Source organism: Scyliorhinus torazame, chromosome 4 (assembly GCF_047496885.1).
Source record: "Scyliorhinus torazame isolate Kashiwa2021f chromosome 4, sScyTor2.1, whole genome shotgun sequence".
In the NCBI taxonomy this organism is placed as follows: Eukaryota; Metazoa; Chordata; class Chondrichthyes; order Carcharhiniformes; family Scyliorhinidae; genus Scyliorhinus; species Scyliorhinus torazame.
The window spans coordinates 265,692,988-265,710,782 of NC_092710.1; the positions used below are offsets into that span (position 1 = coordinate 265,692,988).

At 43.6% G+C, this 17,795-nt stretch overlaps 1 protein-coding gene across 11 annotated transcripts in view; it reads left to right on the plus strand.

Annotated features, from left to right (window-relative positions):
• Nucleotides 1–3,538: 3,538 nt before the first annotated feature.
• Nucleotides 3,539–17,795, plus strand: part of eya4 (EYA transcriptional coactivator and phosphatase 4) — a 758,447-nt gene continuing 744,190 nt past the window's right edge. For 6 of the 11 annotated variants that reach the window (XM_072499734.1, XM_072499735.1, XM_072499744.1 and 3 more), the window contains exon 1: nucleotides 3,542–5,117. The gene's annotated coding sequence lies outside the window, so the exon portion shown is untranslated. Of the gene's footprint in view, nucleotides 5,118–17,795 lie in introns of all 11 variants that reach the window. The other 5 variants (XM_072499738.1, XM_072499733.1, XM_072499745.1 and 2 more) reach the window with 5 other exon arrangements.

The window sequence follows — 17,795 nt, forward strand, 5'->3', positions numbered from 1 at the left end:
TGAAATGAAAATCGCTTATTGTCACAAGTAGGCTTCAAATGAAGTTACTGTGAAAAGCTCCTAGTCGCCACATTCCAGCGCCTGTTTGGGGAGGCTGGTACGGGAACACCTGCAACATTCACTCCCTCCACCACTGAGACACAGTGGCAGCAGTATGTACCACCCACAAGGGGCACTACAGCAATTAACCAAGGCTTCTTGGACAACACCTTCCAAAGTCGACACCTTCTAAACACCACCATCTGCACGTTCCTCTCCAAGCTGCTCATCATCCTGAATTGGAACAATATTACCATTCCTTCACTTTCACTGAGTCAAAATCATGGAACTCTCTTCCTTAACAGCACTGTGGATGCACCTACACCACATGGACTGCCGCGGACCAAGAAGGCAGCTCATCACCACATCGTCGAGGTCAATCAGGGATGGGCAATAAACGCTGGCTTAGTCAGTGATACATACAAAAGAATAAAAAGCGTGCCCATGTTGGCTACAAAAATGTTTAGCATATAATGGTCAGCATTTTTTAGATCTGTTGGACTTTCTCTTCACACAACCACATGTCCTTTAATCTCTGGATTTCTCTTTGAAATGTCAGCATTGAACTGTTGGAATGTTGCCTTCTTGACACATGACCTTGTTGTTTTGCCAGGCAATGAAGGCTTCTCCTTTTTGTTCTAAGTCACATATTTCAGCATAATTGTCATCAAACCAATTGTTGTGATAACGATGTTCAAACCCAACAGCATGGGCACAGAAGTCAGTAGAGCTGACTTTATTTGATCCCACTGTTCTGGAACTGTATTGGATTATCAATGGTTTTCCAGATTGGTCATGAGCAGCGCTTGAAATTATCCTCTTCATTCAGACTGCTTTATGGCATTGACCTTCTTCCTCTTCAACAATTGGTGCAAGGAGAATGTACATCATTTAGATCTGTCACCTGAATTATAACATAACCGAGAAGGTACCAATGCTTTGTTCTAGGTTGCCTCCATGTGGTTTTGTATTTGTCCTTCTTGTGGAAGAGGATGTTTGTTATAAATAGGCCATCCTGAGCATACGTTGTCAATGGGAGAATGCTGTTTGCATTGATGGGAGGAATTTCTTTCTCTCAGAGGGTCATGAATCTTAGGAACTCTCTTCCCCGGAATGCAGTGGAGGAAGGGTCACTGAATATTTTTAAAGCAGAAGTAGATAGATTCTTGATTAACAAGGTAACTAAAGGTTATTGGAGTTAAGCGGAATGCAGATTGAGGCCACAATCGGATCAGCCATTAATTTATTGAATAGCGATAGAGCCTTGAAGAGCCATATGGCCTACTCCTGTTCCCACACCACTTTCCCCAATGGCTCCACTCCAGGCATCAGAATCATGGCCAACCCTGGCAGGAAAGACCCCATAGAAAGATGAGCTTTTCTTTTTGGGATGGCAGTGCGCACTTCCTCAAGGTCAAAATCAAACCTTTCCTTATCATCTTAGAGTCAAAGTTCAGGGCATAAGCACTGATGATGATTGCATTGTGGTTATTGCTGAGCTGTAGATTGAGTGTCATGAGTCTTTCATTTATGTATTTGGGGAGTTCTGGCACTTCATCCAAGATTTTATTCCAGAGGGCAAAGTCAACTCCATAGACATGAGGGTCACTGTCAACCTTTCCTTTCTAGGAGATGGTGCATCACCCTGCTGGTTTCTTTAGCTGCCCCTTCCCAAGAAGGCAGGTCTCACTGAGGGCAGCAATATCAATTTGGAGTCTTAATAGCTCCCATGATATGGTTTCAGATGGTAATTCTCAAGATTATCCACAAATGTTCTAACATTCCACATTGCAAAATTATAAGTTTTTTCATTATTTGACCACAATGATGGTGATCCTACAAGGTGTGGTTCTCCAACCAGCGGAAATTGGAAAAGTTTACTTTCAGGGCACCATTTCTAGGAACCTTCCTATTTAGGGTGAGGCAGCAGAGGATATCCTGAGAAGGAATGGTCAGTCACAGATGCTGCTGCTCAAAGACCCTTCCATCCCACAGGTGTTTATCAACCTTCATGCATGTGTCTCCTGTTTGCAGATTCTTGACTGAGGATTCCCAGGTTCACAACACTGTCACCAATCCTCCATCGCCACAGGACTTGGTAAATGGACACCGGCAATCGCCTGCATGCAACTTTGTTTAATGTGGGGACATAGAATCACAACAGAGCAGGAGGGTATTTGGCCCATCAAGTCTGCACCGACCCACTGAAACAGCACCTACCACTCCCTGCCCTATCCCCGTAACCCCACCTAACCTGGATACTAAGGGGTAATTTATCATGGCCAATCCATCTAACTTGCACATCTTTGGACTGTGGGAGGAAACCAGATCACGTGTGGGAAACCCACGCAGACACGGGGAGAACCTGCAAACTCCACACAGTCACCCATTCCCGGAATTGAACCTAGGACCCTGGTGCTGTGAGGCAGTAGTGCTAACCACAGTGCCACTGTGCTGCCCCGGCATTGGGACACTGTTAATGTCCACCCAATCTTGATCAGCGGGTGATTGCATTTTGGTGATGTATCAGACCACAATGCCTGGGATCACCTTGCCACTGCAGGCTTTTTCTGCCTTTGCAGCCGGTGAGTAACACAGCTTTGACAAAAAGTCATCAAACTCAAATGGTTAACTCCGTTTCCACTAATTCTGTTCTTTAAATAAAACATGATGTGGAGATGCCGGTGTTGGACTGGGGTGAGCACAGTAAGAAGTCTTACAACACCAGGTTAAAGTACAACAGGTTTGTTTCGATGTCACTAGCTTTCGGAGCACTGCTCCTTCCTCAGGTAAATAAAACAAATAGCGATTATTTTAGAACATTTATAAAAAACATATGCAAATTTTGCTTCATTTCTAAATCCCCGATAATAGTTTCTGTCCACACAACTTATCGTGCAATGTTAACCAATTGTCTAATTAAAAACAATTTAAAATTTGAAATTTAGAAAATGATGATTATTTTTCAATGTTAGAGAACTTAGTGGCAATAATTAGTCTATTATGGCGCTATTTATCTGTGTAGGTCGTTAAGTATCAATATACTTTTCAAATTCGTAAATATCTTTGAATCTGATCGGAATGAAACGTGTTGGGATATAATCCGATACAGAGGGTCAAAAAAACCAGATGGCGGAGCTTCTTGCAGTTGTACATGCGCACATCCATATGGTCAGAAGAGTTTAAATCCTCCAGTATCCCGGCATACTCTACTCCCAAGACTGGACATAGATTCATGTATTAAATGGCAACTGAGAATATTGTAAAGTCTAAAACATATACAGTATTAAACAGAAAAAAAACCCTATCATTGTAGATAATCACAAGAAAAATACATTAACTTTTTGTCCTAATGTGCTTGCATTCTAGCGAGGAAAAGACGCGGCTTGTGTTTTGATTAGTTTGTGAGACTTAAATTGAAACGAGCGTGGTGCCGCACAGGAGAAGTTTGGAGACGGAGAAGGGGGGGGAGAGACAGGAACTCAGCGCGAGCCCACAGATAGCAGCTAGGAACCGAGCGCGAGTCCAGGGTCAGTGCACTAGTGATACACGGGGACTGAGCGCGAACCCAGGGTCAGATACACGGGGACTGAGCGCGAACCCAGGGTCAGATACACGGGGACTGAGCGCGAACCCAGGGTCAGATACACGGGGACTGAGCGCGAGCCCAGGGACATACAGGGGGACTGAGCGCGTCGCCAGGGTTAGATACAGGGGGACTGAGCGCGAGCCCAGGCACAGTGGGTGATACACGCGGACTGAGCGCGAGCCCAGGGTTAGATACACGGGGACTGAGCGCGAGCCCAGGGTTAGATACAGGGGGACTGAGCGCGAGCCCAGGGTTAGATACACGGGGACTGAGCGCGAACCCAGGCTCAGATACACGGGGACTGAGCGCGAGCCCAGGCACAGTGGGTGATACACGGGGACTGAGCGCGAACCCAGGGTCAGATACACGGGGACTGAGCGCGAGCCCAGGCACAGTGGGTGATACACGGGGACTGAGCGCGAACCCAGGGTCAGATACACGGGGACTGAGCGCGAGCCCAGGGTCAGATACACGGGGACTGAGCGCGAGCCCAGGGTCAGATACACGGGGACTGAGCGCGAACCCAGGCTCAGATACAAGGGGACTGTGCGCGAGCCCAGGGTCAGATACACGGGGACTGAGCGCGAGCCCAGGGTCAGATACAAGGGGACTGAGCGCGAGCCCAGTATAGTGAGTGATACAGGGGGACTGAGCGCGAGCCCAGGGTCAGATACAGGGGGACTGAGCGCGAGCCCAGGGTCAGATACAAGGGGACTGTGCGCGAGCCCAGGGTCAGATACACGGGGACTGTGCGCGAGGCCAGGGTCAGATTCACGGGGACTGAGCGCGAGCCCAGGGTCAGATACACGGGGACTGAGCGCGAGCCCAGGGTCAGATACAGGGGGACTGAGCGCGAGCCCAGGGTCAGATACACGGGGACTGAGCGCGAGCCCAGGGTCAGATACACGGGGACTGAGCGCGAGCCCAGGGTCAGATACAAGGGGACTGTGCGCGAGCCCAGGGTCAGATACACGGGGACAGAGCGCGAGCCCAGGGTCAGATACACGGGGACTGTGCGCGAGCCCAGGGTCAGATACACGGGGACTGTGCGCGAGCCCAGGGACAGATACACGGGGACTGAGCGCGAGCCCAGGGTCAGATACAGGGGGACTGAGCGCGAGCCCAGGGTCAGATACACGGGGACTGAGCGCGAGCCCAGGGTCAGATACACGGGGACTGAGCGCGAGCCCAGGGTCAGATACAGGGGGACTGAGCGCGAGCCCAGGGTCAGATACACGGGGACTGAGCGCGAGCCCAGGGTCAGATACACGGGGACTGAGCACGAGCCCAGGGTCAGATACACGGGGACTGAGCGTTCATCACATAGACGCACATGTGCAATGCGCTTGGGAAATCGAGGATAGCAAAACAAAAAAGTCCCCCATTTTACTTCCCCGCCCCCTCGGTCCCAGCTTCAAAGAAGACCTGAGATTTCAACTATTTCCAGGAAGACAATTTGAGTAGAAGAAACTGGAATTATATTGAGAAAGTAAGTTTTCTTGTCTTATCTTTGTCACGTATATATATGTATCTATAAAACATAGTAGTCCCGGGAAACTATTGTGCCGGGTTTGCTACATACTCGGATGGGAATTAATTTCTAAGCTGTCAACTAAACCTCAGAAGCGTGCTTAAAGAAAGAAATTTGTTTTATAGAAATGTAAACCGTGACAATTCGGTTCAAATTCTTGAAATTGTGGATACATAATATTGGATTGGTTATATAAAACACGGTTCAATATGCAGAGGCTGTGTTCGAGATGGTCTCTTTGCTGGTGCTGTTTGGAGGCCTGTTATTGTATTGTGGAAGTGCACGTGTATTTAGTGTTTATGTCTGGTGTACTGTGAGGAGGATACTCTTACAGCACACACACACATCCACTGCCTCTCAGGGTAGGGTAGCACCGGCTCACTCTTCAAGCCCAATGGGCTGTCGTCCATTAGTTTTCTTTTCTGGCTGTCATTACAGTCCTTTTGAATTCGATACTTGTATAAACCTACAGGTTGGATTTCAGATTAACGACACGTACTTAACAGTTATTTTCCCGACAGCGCGATTTCATTACACTCGCAAGGAATAAATTGTTCTCATTTGGATCATTGTCGAGATTAACTGTCAGGTTTCTTCGCTTTTCTTTGCCGCTTCTGCATCTCGAGGGTTGGCGCGGCGAGGGAAGAGAACCCGTGGTCCCATTAATTAATATCTTGTTGTAGAGCATGGTAGCACCACTTTAAATTCTGCGAATGAAACTATGTATCTACGCCGAATAAGAAATACTGACAAGTGTCGGAGCTGTGGGAAAGTGTATTTAGAAAGTGCCCAGTAAGTATTTCCATATTTTAATGGTCCTACTTGAATTTGCCACCTCCCATTCATTTTGAGACATTCTTCCCAGCTGAAAACTTCAATGGGTTGTTTTGTGAGCACAAAGGGTTAAAAACTGGCCTGGTCGAACATCTATTTAGAGCGGTAAATTGATTAGCATACCCACCCGGGTTGGTAATGAATATTTCTCCTCTGCGAATCAATATTGATTGCCAGGATCAGAAGTTTATTTGAGAGAATGAAAGAGGGAGGCGGGGAGGATAGGAGCCAGACCTCGATACGGTTACAATTCACCAGTTGCAATACATTAAGAAACATAAGATTCAAGTTCAGCGCGTGTGGGGGTTTCTGTCTTGCCCATGTTTTTGATCAAATTATTTTAAAGCCGTCTTTAAAGTGAGGCGAAAGTATCACACCGATTCAGTTTGGTGCAATAATCGTCGCCACCTTTCATTTATTTGTTTTGGAACTGCACTGAACAGCCATCGTGATGGGCATCCTGTAAAATAGAAATCGGTTTCTGGTTTTTATATTCACATTTGCACTCGCCACAGTCCCATTTAAAAAAAACACTGCTCCTACTTACCTTGATGTCAGTGATTTAGAATTGCCCATAAGGTACTGTTTAATTTCCAACCCGCCCACCCAATTTCCCATTCCCATCTCATCAGAGCGCTTTCCACATTACATCGTCATATTGCAGTAAACGCACAGACCGGATTACAATCCACAGAAGCAGTCATCACAAACATCGAAAACGTTTGTCTGACAACTTTTATTTTAGATCTCGTATGGTCGAATATGCTCGGCTCTGGTGTCAATTAGTCGGCAATGGTGACGATAAATGTTTTTAAGGGCAGGGGGAAAAAAGATCGTGTGGTCGGTACTTTGCACCAACAGCTGCTTTTGCTGAGCTATTCGCCTGAAAATGGTCCGCAGTCTAGCTCGGGCGATGCTGTCTGTAAGAATAAAATATAGTCGAGAACATAATGGATGTTCAGTATATTTTCAGAAACATCCCAGATATTAATATGCACGTAATAATTAACCATTCCCTTTATGTTCTAAAAGAAAAACGCACTTGTTTTTTTAAAAAGAGGATTAAAACTTACTTGTAGCCTCAAGGTCATCCTTGGCGGCAATATTTAGACATCCGGTACCAGGGTTACGGTTCTAAACTATTACTCATTGTAATGTAACATTCTGACTATATTGTAGAAAGAATGTGGTGATGCAAAACACTCGCGAAAGCATTTCAAAAATATTGTGCTGAGACTTCGACAGAGTTAGACTTATTCTGAAAAGGCACTTTGGCAGAATTTTTAAAAAGAATGAATAAAAACATAGAGGAGAAGAAAAATGAAACACTGACATTTTTTGCAATTATGTTTACTATAAAGGGCATATTTGTGATCAACGTACTAGAGAAGTGAGTTAAGGTTGCAGTATTATTCTTTCATGCAATAATAGTCTACAATCAGGAGTCTCTGAGAGGAATTTGAATAAAACAGAAGGTCTTGTGAGAAAGCATCCCGACTCTCATTTATACTTGCTTATCAGATCACATTGGTGTTAAAATGTTTGTGAAAATAGATTACTGCAAAGTTATTAATAGATGCAAAGTCCAATCTCATTTTTTTGTGAAGGAAATCTAAAGTTCAGAAATTTAAAAAAAATACAGAACTGAAGGAAACGTATGGGAATCTTTGAATAACTTAAACACTCTCTACCTATACTAAAATAACCAGCAAGTCATTCCTTCTAACATTTGTAGAGCGGATGAACTGGAAATACGAACATTATAAGTCCATTTTTGTGATCTCATCACAGGTCTGTAATATCACTGATGTGTTAATTCTAATTCTATGAATTGAGTGACTAACATAACATTAATTTTTTAATTAAAATATAAAATCTAGACAATAATGGTTGTACTGCCTTGTGTAGTTAAATATATACCTTTATGGGAAAGGGAGATAATGAAGAGGATCGTAGTTAGTGATCCAGTCAGCTTCAGTTGTGAAAATGAAAATGTTTTACGTCCAGAAGCCATCAGTATCCTTTAGCTAACCATGTGTCTTCTACTGTCTCAGCCCACCAAATTTTATGTTAGGTTTGCCTGTTCGATCAACATAGCCTAGAAATTATTATTTGAAATTAGTGTTCAATAAGCTTTTATTGCATTTCTGCATTCTTTTAACAGAGGTGTTAACCTCTTTATTTATAATGATTTAATGCCTCCATTGACGTAGAGGACAGAGGAATGTTACAAGAATGTTTAAATACTGATTCACCAATATTGTCAAATAGTTATAGCGAGTTAATTTAAGGCAGATTTGCTATTTGATGACTGAAAACAGAAATCTCTTAAAATGATATGAAATTTGAAAATTGTGAACAAATAATATAATTGTGCTCAGCCATGGCTCATTTGGGAGCACTCCTACTTGTCAATCATGAGGTTCTGGATTCAAGAGTCAATCCAGGGCTCAAGCACAAAAATTAACCCTGACACATTCAGTGCAGTACTGAGGGATGTACCATCCTTCAGATGAGATTTTAAACTGAGGCTCTATCTGCTTGTATATGTGAAAGGTCCCATGGCACAATTTTGAAGAAGAGCAGGGCAGTTATCCCGGATGACCTAACCAATATTTATCCCCAAATCAATATCACAAAACAGATTATCTGGTCATTATCACATTGCCTTATGAGGGAGTTTTCTGTGTGAAAATTGGCTGTTGCATTTTCCCACATTACAAGAGTGACTACACTTCAGAAAAGTACTTTATTGGTTGTAAAGTGCTTTGAGATATCTGGCAATTGTGAAAAGCATTATAGAATTGCAAGTCTCTTATTCTTCACTGCTCTAGTTGTTTCGCAGACAACATTACTGGATTGTCATGGAAATGTAGTACAGAGCTGAAACACTTTACAGCTAGAAAATAATTAAAATATCACCATCAATTAATTTACACCATAACTTCTATTTCCACATATATAGAATAAAATAGTCCAGATAAAAATCAAATCTTGTGACTTTTATCTGATCTGCAGATTATGCAAGGCGTGAATTATAAATAGGAAGTGGCAGCAATGATGTTTATTCCACAAGTCAAGAAGTTTGTGTGATTTGGTTTCAAAAGTCTCCTTAAAATACAGAATAATAATGTATTCAACCACTTCCCTTACATTGTTTAAAAATATAAACTTTATAGTGGTGATAGTCCAACGACAGGTTTTTCATACAAAGCAGAGTACAATAAAAAGGGGTGTTATTATGCATGATAACATTGGATTTATAATGAATTCGAGTTCCATCATGATGGTGTGAGAATTTTGAATTTAATGTTTAAAATATTGAAATAAAAAGCAGGTAGAAATGAAATCGTCAAGCTGCTGGATTGCTATAAAAACCCTATCAATTCAGTGCAACAACAACTTGTAATTATATGGAACCATTTTACAATAAAACTCCCAAGGCTCTTCACATGAGCATTATAAAGGAAAATTTGACACCGATCCACTTTGTGATATTAAGGCAGATGGCCAAAACCTTGATCCAAGAGGTAGATTTTAAAGAGCATCTTACAGGAAGAGAGAAAAGTGGGGAGTTTTAGGGAGGAAATTAAAGAGCTTGGAGTCAAGACAGCTGAAGCCATGGCCACCAATGGTGAAACAATGAAATTCAGGAATTATCTAGAGGCCAGAATTAAATTAGCACAGATATCATAGAGGGTTGTGTGGCTGGAGTGGGTTACAGTGGTGGGGAGAGCCAAGGCCAGGGAAGGAATTGAAAACAGAAATGAGAATTTTTAAATTGAGATACTGCTCGACTAGAAGCCAACATAGGTCAACAAGCACCGGGATTAGGGGTCTATACTTGGTACAAATAAAGACATGGGCAGCACAGTTTTGGTTGACCTAAAGTTAATGGAGGGTAGAATGTGGGAGGCCAACAAAGTGTGCTGGAATAGTCTAAAAGTAACAAAGGCACCTATAGGCTTTCAGCAGTAAATAATGAGCATAGCATGAATTTTCTTTTAGGGAAGAAATCCTGCTCTTCTTACTTGATTTGGCCTATATGTGACTCCAGTCCCTTACCAATGTGATAGGCTCAGCTTCCCTTTGAAGTGGCCTAGTAAGGCAACATCAAGAAGGCAACTTGCCACAAACTTCTTGGGACAGCCTGGGATGGACAATAAATACCACCCTTGCTCGTGATGTTCTCATCCTGAGAATTAATTTTCAGAATAATTCGTAGTATGTACTCTGGGTTGGTGGGAGAAGGCACACCGCTGTTTTGAAAAATAAATTGTAGGTATGTAGGTCTGCTCAGGCTGTTAACATCGAGTTGAATTATTATATATCTTGTACAATGATTAAATGCTGATATCTAGAAACGATAAAAATGTTGGTGCCTTTTTCATTCCATGTCTGGATGCAATGTTGTATAGTTTTGTCTCTAAGCGTGTGTGTGTCTCAGGCACAATGTAAATTTGCTGAAGTGAATAGTAATTACCTCTGGGTCACTGTCCATGTGGAGTTTGCACATTCTCCCCTTGTTTGCGTGGGTCTCACTCCCACAACCCAAAAGATGTACAGATTAGGTGGATTGGCCATGCTAAATTGCCCTTAGTGTCCAAAATTGCCCTTAGTGTTGGGTGGGGTTGCTGGGTTGTGGGGATAGGGTGGCGGTGTTGACCTTGGATAGGGTGCTCTTTCCAAGAGCCGGTGCGGACTCGATGGGCCGAATGGCCTCCTTCTGCACTGTAAATTCTATATCTATATATACCTTAAAAAATCAATTTCCAAAATCACAATGAGGGTTACAGAGGATATTATTCTTTTTTTAAAAAATTTAGAGTACCCTATTCATTTTTTCCAATTAAGGGGCAATTTAACATGGCCAATCCACCTAATCTGCACATCTTTTTGGTTGTGGGAGTGAGACTCACGCAAACAAGGGGAGAATGTGCAAACTCCACATGGACAGCGACCCAGAGCCGGGATTGAACCTGGGACCTCGGCGCCGTGAGGCAGCAGTGCTCACCACTGCGCCACCTTGCTGCCCGTACAGAGGATAATATAGTTAATGTTTCTACATTATAGTAATGTAGCTGATTCTTGAGTTGGTACTACGAGGAGTAGCAACTTGTTTTTTTTACTTTGTAAGCAGCATTCAAACATTCTTAAAAAGAGTATTTAAAGTATGAGTTCAAATTTGCTAGATTGCTGCCAATGTAGCTAAACATATTTAATACCTGTAGTAAACCATTGTGCATGTTACTGTTTCTCCCAAGTAAGCATTTTTAATATCTGAAGAACTATTTAATTTACTTATGAACTGCAGTTTATCTAACCAAAATATTATTTTTCACAGTGTACTATATTTGCTAAAGATGATAAAGAAGGTGGCATGTGGTGTATTGGTTAGCAGTGGGACTGCGGCGCTGAGGACCCGGGTTCGAATCCCAGCCCTGGGTCACTGCCGTGTGGAGTTTGCACATTCTCCCCATGTCTGCGTGGGTTTCACCCCCACAACCCAAAGATGTGCAGGTTAGGTGGACTGGCCACGCTAAATTGCCCCTTAATTGGGAAAAAAAATAATTGAGTACTCTAAATTTATAAAATAGGAAAAAATAAGATGATAAAGAACTCCATATCCAAAAATGAAACCCCAATATGCACTTTATCTAACTTGTAACTTATACAAATTTCTAAAAAATAAACTGTGGGTCAGGTAGGAAACCTGTGTTCGGTTCAGTGAAGGTGACAATCCACAATATATGAACAGAGCCACTGAAGGTCAGTGTGAATAGAGACAATGGTTGGGCGGGATTGATTGCTGGTCAGAATGGATGCAGCAGAATTTTACAAATTGCAGTTTGGCACTTTGATGAGAGCATTTGACAAGTCAAGTATTAAAGTAATATAAACATGGATAAGGGTTTCCAAGGAAGTAGAGAGGATTAAAGTGGGCAATTTTTCAGATGTGTAAGTGTGCTGTATTATTGGGTCTAATGTGGGAAATAAAGCTCATCCCAAGGTTAAACAGGAAACTGTTTATAAAGGAAGTGGAGATTCAGCTGGGAGCCAAATAAAATGCTTTTTTAAAGTCTTGAATGAAAGGATTAATATAAATTGTTTAAATATGTTGAAAGCTAAATTCATCTGTAAATGGAATTAATCTGTTAATTAAATGGGCAATAACTTTTGCCTGTGCTCCATATCAAGTTAATGCACTGACTTGGTATGAATGGTGCATCTGTTTGTTAAGGAACAATTGAAATGTTTCTCCTTAAATTACCGCTAGTTACATAGGATATATGGTACAGAAATAGGCCATTCGGTCATACCTGTACCTGCTAGTATTTATGCTGCACTTGACCCTCCTCCCTCATTTAAATCGTAATCCTCTATTCCCTTCTCCTTCATATGCTCGTCCAGCTTCCTGTTGTGTCCAGTGCCGCCACACTTGGCCGGAATCCGTGCCGCTGGCCGGGGGCACTTCCATGAGGGCTGGTGGGGGGTGGCCAGGGGTTGGCCTGTGGGGTCGCGGATAGCAGGTTGGGTCCACGGACAGCCGGCACCATGTTGCACGGCGCGACCGCTGCAGGTTGTCACCTGTGCGCTGCAGGTTGTCATCTGTGCGCATGCATGGCCCGGAACCCGGCCATTCTCCGCCCGTTTTCAGCGCGGGAGTCGTGTGTTTCACCCAGCACACTGCAGGTCCCGGAATTGGTGAGGGGTCAGCGCCGATTTCTTTCATCGCACACCTCCCGTGAATTCTCCGTTCGAGCCGGCACTTAGCCGCTGAAATGGACAATCCAGCCCTATATGTTTCAACCAATCCTTGTGGCAGTGGGTTCCACATTATCACCACTCTCTGGGTAACAAAGCTTCTTCTGAATTACCTACATGATTTCATCTTGACTATTTTATGTTGATGGCCTCAAGTCATGCTGTTCCCCAGAAGCAGAAACATTCTTTCTTTCTATCCACACTATTAAAATTGTTAGTAATTTTAAAGAGCTCTATTATCAAGTCATCCCTCAGCCTTATTTTGTTTTCAAGGAAAAATAGACACAAATATATTTACATGCATGAAACATTGGATTCTTCATCAACTTTCCATTATTGACATTGGAAAATAGAAACACGTTTATTAAGATAAAGCTGAAGCATTTGCAACAATCTTTAGCCAGAATTACTGAGTGGATGCTCCATCTCGGCCTCCCTCGGAGGTCCCAAACATCGCAGGTGCCAGTCTTTGGACAATTCGATTCACTCCATTAGATATCAAGAAACGGCTGAAGAGTGGAGGTGGCATCTTGCAAGGGCACGAGTCTGAAGGCTTTGTTAATGGCACCTCTGCCGTTCTCGCTCGCTCGGTACTCCACAAGCCCAGTGGTAGTGGCAGCCCTGAGAGTGTGGTGGCAATCGAGGCAGCACATGGGACTGGAGGGGGTGTCAGTGAGGTAACCAATCTGTGACAATCACCGGTTCGCTCTGGAGGGGCTGGACGGGGGCTTCAGGAGGTGCCAGTGGGCAGGGATTGAGAAATTTCTGGATTCCTTTATTGAGGAGGGTTTCCCGAGCTTGGAGGAACTAGAGGAAGAGTTTGAGTTGCCTGGGGGGAATGGGTTGTGGTACTTGCAAGTGCAGAATTTTGTCCGGAGACAGGTCCTGAGCTTCCCTCACCTCCCACTAAGGGGATTACAGGATAAGGTGATGTCAAAAACAAGGGTCGGGGAGGGGAGGGTCTCAGAAATATATAAGGAACTGATAGAGTGGGAAGGGGCTCCAATAGGGGAGGTGAAGAGGAAGTGGTAGGAAGAGTTGGGAGGGGAGTTGGAAGTCGGGTTACAGGAGAAGGCCCTGAGGAGAGTCAATGCATCCTTGTCGTGTGCCAGGCTTAGCCTGATCCAATTCAAGGTGGTCCACAGGGCTCATATGACTGTGGCCCGGATGAACAGGTTTTTTGAGGACAGATGTTTGCGGTGTGTGGGAGGACTTGCGAATCATGTGCCTATGTTCTGGGCGTGACCGTAGCTGAGGGGATTTTGGCAGGGATTTTTGGATGTCATGTCAGAGGTCCTGGAAGGGAGGGTGACTCCGAGTCCAGAGGTGGCTATATTTGGAGTGTCCAAAGATCCAGGCGCCCAGGGGGGAAGAGAGGCCGATGTTTTGGCCTTTGCCTCCCTAGTGGCCCGGAGATGGATTTTGTTGGGATGGAGGGATTCGGAGCCTCCAAAGTCGGGTGTTTGGGTCAGTGACATGGCAGGGTTTCTTAGGCAAGAGAAAATTAAGTTTGCCTTAAGGGGTTCACTACAGGGGTTCGCTCGGAGGTGGAAGCCGTTCATCGACTTCTTCAAGGAGAATTGACCGTCAGCGGGGGGGAACGGGGTGGGGAAGGAGAGACATGGAAGTGACGAATAAGGGTAGGGAATCTAATGTATGGGTAGTTAGGGTCTAGGGCTGGGGGGGAGTTGGGTATGTTATTGTGCTTTTTTGTGTGTGTTGGATCTCTGTTGTTTAAAATGTTAAAATTATAAATGCCTCAATAAAATATTTTCTAAAAAAAAAGAAACAGCTGAAGGCACTCGACACTACAAAGACTATGGGTCCTGATAAAATTCCAGCAATGCTCCTGATGACTTGTGTGCCAGAACTTATGTGTGCCCTAGCCAAGCTTTTCCTGTATAACTACAACATTTGCATTCCCCCAACAACAGGTATGTCCTGTACACAAAAATCAGGATAAATCCAACCTATCCATTTACTGCCCCATCAGTCTACTCTCAATCATCAATATTATTGATGGAAGATGTCATCAACAGTGCTATCAAGCTGCATTTGATTAGTAATAACATACTCAATGATACTTAGTTTGGTCACTCAACTCCTGACCGCATTACAGCCTTGGTTCAAACCTGGACAAAGAGCTAAACTCCAGAGGTGAGTGAAAGTGACTGCCCTTGACATGAAGGCAGAATTTGACTGAGGTATCAAGGAACTCTAGCAAAACTAGAGTCAATGGGAATCAGGGAAAACTCTCTGCTGATTGGAGTCAAAACTAACACAGAGGAAGATAATTGCGGCTGTTGGAAGTTTCCAGTACATCACGGCAGGAGTTCCTTAGAGTACTGTCCTGCCCTGGGCCAAACCATCTTCAGTTGCTTCATCAATGGCCTTCCTTCCATAGTAAGGTCAGAAGTTGGAAGGTTTGCTGATGTTCAGCACCATTCACATCTCCTCAGAAACTAAAGCTGGTCCATGTCCAAATGCAGCAGGACCTGGACAGTATCCAGACTTGGACTGAGAAGTGGTAAACAATATTCATACAACGCAAGTGCCATATAATGACTATCTCTGACAAGAGGGCAACTAACCATCACCCCATGACATTCAATGGAATTACCATTGCTTAATTCCCCACTATCAACATCCTGGGTGTTACCATTGACTGGAAACTAAACTGGACTACCTATATAAATACTGTGGCTACAAGAGCAGGTCAGAGACTAGGAATCCTGCAGCGAGTAACTCACCGCCTGACTCCACAAAGCTTGCCCACTAGATGTTAGGGATGCCTGATCAGCTCTCAACAGTGGCTGAGGCTGAACCAGAATCATAACGTTTTTAGGTTTTCAGACGGTGCAGGAAGATTGATTTGTTCCAGGGGTGATAATATAAGAAATATGGCTTAGTTATTTCATAAACAAACTTTATTAAAACAGAGGAAAATAAAACAATAAAAACTTTTAACCTTCAACCGTAACAATCCAGATTACATGTAGTTTCTAAACTTTAACACACTAATTCCCATTAAACAACACTGTAAGAACATGCAGTTCTCATGCCACTTTCACAGGAAAACAAAGGCGATACTTGCAATGGACAGCATGGTAGCACAGCGGTTAGCACTGTTGCTTCACAGCACCCTGGACATGGTTCGATTTCTGGCTTGGGTCTCTGTCTGTGCGTGTCTGCATGTTCTCCCCATGTCTGCATGGGCTTTTCCAAGTGCTCCAGTTTCCTCCAACGAAGTCCCGAAAGACGTGCTTGTTAGGTGAATTGAACATTCTGAATTGTCCCTCAGTGTATCCGAGCAGGCGCCAGGGTGTTCGACTAGGGGATTTTCACAGTCTTTCATTGCAGTGTTAATGTGAGCCTACTTGTGACACTAATAAAGATTCTTATTATTTACGAAGCAATTTCTCTTCTGGTAGGGACATTCGTTCTGAACCCTTTTTTCAAAGCCACCTCGGTGCCAACTTTCATGACCTTCCCGGTCGATTTCCAAAGCCTTTTCTTCTGTAACTGTTCAATATAGCATTCCTTCTATTTCTCTCTCTTAAGCTCTGCGCAGCCCCTTACACAAAAGAACAGAGCCATGCTATTGATATGCAAATAACTTCCCATTGCCAGACAAAGAGCCCATCAGACTCTGTGATGGGCTTATAGCTGGTCAGACAGAAATGTCTCGAAGGACAACGGATCTTGAGTAACGCACCCTTGCTGAACCGGACAATCCTGTGTAGTCTCACTAATGAGTTTAAGTCTGAATGGGACAATGTAACTGATGCCAGATGTGGGCATAACCCTCTGACACTGTGAGGGCAGTCTTTTTCCACCCTCTGTCTGTTTAACTCCTAAACTGCCTGCTACACTAGGGTCTCATTTCTGGACCCAATTTCTCATTATCTCCCTTGCGTAACACTAGATGAGTGCAGCTTCAACAACACTCAAGAAGCTCGACACATCGGGGCAAAGCAGCCCACCTGATTGGCACCTCATTACAAACATTCACTCCCTCACTACTGTGCAGGGCAGCAGTGTGTCAATTCTACAAGATGCACAACAGGAACCCACCAAAGCTCTTTCGACATTATCTTTCAAACCCTTGACCGCTACCATCTGGAAGGACAAGGGCAGCAGATTCATGGTAACACCACCACCTGGAAGTCCTCCTCCAAGCCACACATGATCCTAACTTGGAAATATATTGTTGTTTCTTCGCTGTGGCTGGGTTGAAATCCTGGAACTTCCTCCCTAATAACACTGTGGGTGTAGCAATGCCACAGGGACTGCAGCAGTTCAAGGAGGTAGTTCACCACCACCTTCTCAAGGATAAATAAAGCGTGGTCAATAAATGTTGGTCCATGAATGAATTCAAAAAAACACATGATATCTACTCAAATTTCTAATACTTCCCTAATATGAAGGGCCCTGATTAGCCGGATTAGAAATGGAGAACTCTGGAAATGGACAAATGGCTCTTTCAGTATATGAAAGTAAAAAACACACTTAACTGTTTTGGGGTAAAAAAAAATCTTTGTTAGAACTGATGACTCTTTCTTCCTGAACTGTTATAAATTCAGAGAGTTTTACAGCACAGAAAGAGGCCCTTCGGCCCATCATGTCTGTGCTGGCCACCAAAGACCAATCTGTTCAAATCCCGATTTCAAGCACTTGGCCCGTAGCCTTGTATGCTATGGTGTTTCAAGTCTCATCTAAATGTTTCTTAAATGTTGTGACGTTTGTTGTCACTATGTTGTCGCTTTTCAGGTGTCGATGGGCATTTCTATCAATTTCCGCCTTTTGTTTCCGTTTTCAGGGGAATTTATAGTTTCTGTCTTTAAAACATTCTTTTTCATACATTTGTAAACCTTTCATTCCGAATGCATTCCTCTTGTTGAGGCTTGTCATATAATTTTAGGTTCACAATTTTGAAAAGGTACTGATCATTTTACATGTGTTTATATTCAGTTTCTAGCTGATGATGAGTTGGCTTCACAGAGAACTCCTGCAAATGGTTATTTCAACAGAAGTTTC